Genomic DNA, 6,000 nt, shown 5'->3' with positions numbered 1-6,000 from the left:
TCCCAACGGTCACATTCATTCCTTATTCTTCCTTTTTTTTTTTATAAATTTTCCATGTAAAATATTTTACATCTTAAAATCTATTTCATTTCTTAAAAAATATTTTTAACTCATCAAATTCTATATACAATAATTCACTCATATATAATTCACTACCACGACCTCCACTAATTGTCACCACTGCCACAATATCCCACCACAATCACCCCCACCCAACCCGCACCCTATCACTTAAATTGTTTTTCATATGAATATGTAAAATATTTTTTTTACAAAAAACAAATACCTATAACCATGCACAAATTCATCCAGAAATAAAATAAAGAACTAATTTTATATTTATCTCTGAATTGCGTGTTGTTAGTTTTAATTATATACGTTATCTTATTATATAAACAGATAGAACGTATTTTTTTAACAATCCAAGAATATTGATCCTTTTACATGAACTATATGATACATACAAAGTCCTGTATAATTAATGAACAAATAAATTGTAATATATATATTATTTTTTGAGGGAACTGTATATAGGATGATGTGTGCATTTCCTATATTTAGAACACCTACATATCAATCATCAATCTTTTTGTCCATCTTCGTTCTTCTCAACTCCATTTCCTTTCATGCCCTTAGCCTCGTTGCCATATCCTTCATAGTGTATCAAAGGCAAGTGACTAGAATCTTCAGAATCATCTTTTGTGTCAATGTAGATGCAAGAACACCGCTCTAGAGAGGTGAAAAAGATTGTGGCAACACCATTGATTAGCCATGCTGCAACTCCATCGAGCATTCTACAGGCAGGAGCACGTGAGTTGGGAATCGCTGGTGGCTGGACCTTGGGCTCGACGACGTGTCTCCCTCCTTCACAGTAGCACCAATTTGTGCAGCTTCTAGAAATAGAAGTATTATCCATTCAAGAGGATTTTCAAAATTGTCTAGCTCGAGAGGTTGACGGGTTCTTAAAGGGTTTAACTACAGGCTAAACACGCTTGTCTTTGGAGGCTTGTACACAAAAACAGTGTTGTAATGTTGTAGAAGGTAGATGCCATATATGCCCTTTTGGACATTCAAAAACCCAAGTGGAAATATAGTATAATTCTAGCCTAGAGTTGGAGGATACTTTGACGAAAAAGTTAGGGTAATGGGACAGAATAATTGATATTTTTCTAGCTGAAGAATTGTTTTTTGTGTGGGTTAGTTGAGATGCATTTCGTGTGCTGGGGTTTTTAATCATAGGTCCTACCATCAGTAATTATAGGTATTCTATGTTATATTTTTCTTCATAAGAGAGATGATTCCATTCAAATTTTTTTGAAGCTCACAATATATAGCTTATAGCTTATAGGTTTCATTCTTGACATTACATAGGATACCATCATTTAGGCGAGTCAAAAGCATTGCAGAGTACAGATTCTTGAATTGAGGGATTTCCTTCTAGTTTGGCAGTGGAGCTGGTGATCAGCGTAAAGAGACCTGAGAAGAATCAGGAATAAATATATCCTTGGTCACCTAGGCACTCAAAAAAAACAGTGTTGTAATGTTGTGAAGGTAGATGCCATATATGCCCTTTTGGACATTCAAAAACCCAAGTGGAAATATAGTATAATTCTACCTAGAGTTGGAGGAGACTTTGACGAAAAAGTTAGGGTAATGGGACAGAATAATTGATATTTTTTCTAGCTGAATTGTTTTTGTGTGGGTTAGTTGAGATGCATTTCGTGTGCTGGGGTTTTTAATCATAGGTCCTACCATCAGTAATTATAGGTATTCTATGTATATTTTTTTTCATAAGAAGATGATTCCATTCAAATTTTTTTGAAGCTCACAATATATAGCTTATAGCTTATAGGTTTCATTCTTGACATTACATAGGATACCATCAATTTAGGCGAGTCAAAAGCATTTTGCAGACGAGGCATTGCCCTTTTTAATTGACTTCTGGGAAACTCGAAGGGTCCCCTGCCGCTGTTACAGATTCTTGAATTGAGGGATTTCCTTCTAGTTTGGCAGTGGAGCTGGTGATCAGCGTAAAGAGACCTGAGAAGAATCAGGAATAAATATATCCTTGGTCACCTAGGCACTCAAAAGAATTTAAGCTAGAATCTCTTGTCACCGATTTGATGATGATTCAAAGTTTTGAATCTATTCCTTGCCCAGTAATCACTTTAATAATCGACATTTAACAGGTTAACAGTACTAAAAAAATTTGAATTCAGATAAAGATTTCATTAAGTTCAATTCACATGGACATCATACAGTGTTTTTCAAGGTTGTGTTTAGTTAGTGCTTTCTAGAAAAGACAAATATAAAATGGATAAAAACATAATTTGGTGAGGAAACTAAAATAAAAAATAAAAAATGTAGAAGACACTAACTATATACCATTTAAAATATTTTGGTTTATTTTTATTTTTTATTTTAATTAGTTTCCTTCACCAAATTATGTTTAAATTTATCCATTTTATATTTGTCTTTTCTAGAAGACACTAACTAAAAACACTATCACTGTATTTTTTGTGAGGAAACTAAAATAACTAAACAAATAATCTTTCTATTTTTATATATTATTTCAAATAAAAAATAAAAAAATATCATTTCTATCTTAATTGTCACTATATTTTTTATTATGATATCATTTCTATCTTAGGATACTTTAAATATCATTTTTTATATTTTTTATTTCATGTGTCAAAGAACCATCTCAACCCAATATCTTAAATTTTTAGGTAAGATTCTAGGATATGATTTATATTATTCTTTAACACACCCCCTCAAGTGAAAGCTCTTTGTATTTGAAACTTGCACAAACTCATATTATCTTGTGCTTGATTTTTATCAAATAAATAGAGGTGGTGAGATTCGAATTCGTGACCACTTGGTGATCAAGATTCTGATACCATATCAAAGAACCATCTGAACTTAATAATTTAAATTTTTAAATGAAGTTTTAGGATATAATTATTCTCTAACATCATATCCAACATACCAAACAAATTTGGACAGCTCGGTCTCTTATTTAATTATGCGGTTTTAAAAAGAATGAGAAGAATTGTTGTTCAAAATGAAATATTAGATACTCAATCATTAGTTTTTATAACATTGCTGGTAGTTCATACTTTGAAGATTTCATTTTTTTCCCTGTAAAGAAGAGACGTGAAACATTATCATGTGTTCTTTCTTTCTTTCATTTATTCAGTTATATTCTCTTATTTATTTATTTTTTGTTGTTTTCCAAGAAAATATATATAAGTAGTAAAAAAAAAAATCGTGGTCGTTAAACGTTCATTTCCCAGACACATTTCATAAAAAAACATTCTTTTTCTTTGTTCTTTCTTTGTCAACTTGTTAAAAATTAGAGGAAATCTATTAACTTGCCTCAATGAGCTCCTACCATTAGCTTTCTATGCCTTTAAAAGGAAGAGAATAACTGAAAAAAATAGAATGTTGAGGTCATGGTGAAAGAGGAAAACAAAAACAATTAGGGAAGGAGAGTTTGGTTAACTCCAAATTTTCTCGTTATTTAAAATTAGCACGGGGGTAAATTGGTTACGATATTTGAATATACAATTAGTAAGAGTAATTAAATCAAAATATCCTGATGAAATTTATAATTTTATATATAATTATGGATTACGAATTGAATGGTTGAAATGAAATAGAGAATATACTTAATGTAATTTTTAAACAACACAATGATAAGACCAACAAGCCTAGTACAAATTCAACTAGGTTGGTAAAATATCAGTTTCTAATTTTTCTTTTTTCAAACTTTGTTTGAGATGGAAAGATGTGTAAGAACTTAAGAGTAATGTTGTCGCAAGAAGGTTAAATTGTCATAACAGGTGGCAATATTTTGTAATAATATGAAGGTTGGAGCAGCTGTTTAATGAGCATGTAGTGTTCTGGATGTGTTCTGATTAATGTGATTAGACTTTGCTTTTGGATATGGTATGCTTTGGGCCTTTAGGCCCCATTAATTTGTAACCCAAAAAAAAAAAAATAGTATTCATGAATGAAATTTGGACACAAATTGTTAAATATAAGTGTTCATGTCAACTGATCGATGGATCAATGCGCAGTCAACATGCATTGGGTTATTAAAAGAACTCGGAAATAAATTAAGGAGGATTTATTTGAAGTAAAGTATTTTAAGATGCAAAAACATGCATTGAGGTTTTGGTAATAGTTGAAAAGATTGAATGATACTATAAAATTAGGTTGAAAGCTTATATTCATCCTTTTATTTTTGAATTTATACTAATTAAGCCATTTTATTCTTATTTATACTAATTACAACATTTTAATGTTCGGTTAATCATAAATTTCATTCTTTTACTTTTGATATTCTTTTAATAGGGCTTTTTTACTCTTTTTAGAATTTACTAATTTACTTTCAGCAATATGCTATAGGTTAGACTAAAATTTTTAAAAAATGTATTTAAAAAGAAAAGAAAAAAAAACCAGATAATGTGTTGCTTGCTAGGTCTATGACTTAAAAAATTCTGAGTTTAAAAGAGTTCTGTCTTAGATTATGTCTTAGATTAGGATCATTATTATTAGTTGTTGCAATTTTTTTTTATTAGAATTCTGGTTAAGCTATACTAAAAAACATAATAGAAATTGCCTTCTAAAATACTTTTATCTTAGAAATATATTAAAATAATATTATTTAAAAAACAAATTTATTTTTGACATGATAGATCAAAATAATTTAAGAATATAAAAATTATTTTAAAACAAAAAAATTAAACTTTCACCCATCTCTATATGGGCCGCACTCACAAAGAGTGATTAAAAGATCATAAATAGCACAGAGATATATTGAAGTGTTAATAAACAGCAAGAAAAACATCAAAAGTTTTCCTTAACCTATTTATCCCCTCTTGAGTTTCCATCATATCCACCACGCAACCAATGATCAAATGGGCCAACGCAAACGTGAGGATACATATTCGGATGCTATGATTACAGTTAACTCGACTACTTCTCCTCCAAGTTTGCAGTGTCGAAAGAATGAGAAAAGTCTGCCTGCTCCCAAATGCGTTTCGCCTTTAGGCCCCTGGACAAGACAACAAAGACAACGTAGTCGACACCATGTTTTTTTTATGAGAGTCAGAATTCGGCTTGATATCTTATCCATCCATCCATCCATGATCAAATGGGCCGACGTGAGGATAGCCCATGCTATGATTACTGTTAATCCGACTACTTCTCCGAGTTTGCAGGGTCCAGAAAGAATGAGAAAAGTCTGCCTTTAATTAGGCCCCAGGACAAGACAAGTAGGACAGCTTTAGTTGACACCATGTTTTTTTTTTTTTTTTTTGAGAATCTGTATTTGGCTTGATATCTTATCCATCCATCCATGACATCATGGCCTGCATAAGCCTGGCTTCACACTTGGCTAATTGTTCCGACATCGAGAGCCCTTCCATTCAAGGTACCTAAGACTTTGATGATAAATCTGTAGCATTTAAGAAAGCCGGTTTGTAAATGTGGTGGGAAGCTCTCGGCAAGAATTCCACGTCACAATATTTAATCAACACGAACGATCTCTTCTTTGATGCTATTGGAATGCCTTTTTCGCCATTATGATTCAACATTAAAGAACCATATTTTTCTTGGCTCAATTTGATGCCCCTTTTCTCACTCATTTATCTGGGCCCTTTTGACCGTTTTTTTTTTGTAAGAGTTAGGCATGAATCTCTTGTCCAAACCTCAATCATGTAACACACTCCAACAAATTATTGTATGGTGATTGCCTGTTTGCCTTGAACAGCTTCTTGACTACCCTGTCATTTGATGGACAGTGTTTTGGTCACTTAAGAGATATGGTTCTCGTACACTCCTGTTTGATTGCAACTCCTCGTCCATCTTTCCCACCGACAATTTCAACGTTGAAAGACATGTGAAAGAAGGTAAAACACATGCAACTATACATATAGAAAACATGGGTTTTGCTCATAGCAAGAAATGACGTATGGAATGAGGACATAAAGC

Source organism: Populus trichocarpa, chromosome 14 (assembly GCF_000002775.5).
Source record: "Populus trichocarpa isolate Nisqually-1 chromosome 14, P.trichocarpa_v4.1, whole genome shotgun sequence".
Taxonomy (NCBI): domain Eukaryota; kingdom Viridiplantae; phylum Streptophyta; class Magnoliopsida; order Malpighiales; family Salicaceae; genus Populus; species Populus trichocarpa.
Note: the sequence above shows the minus strand (reverse complement) of the source record.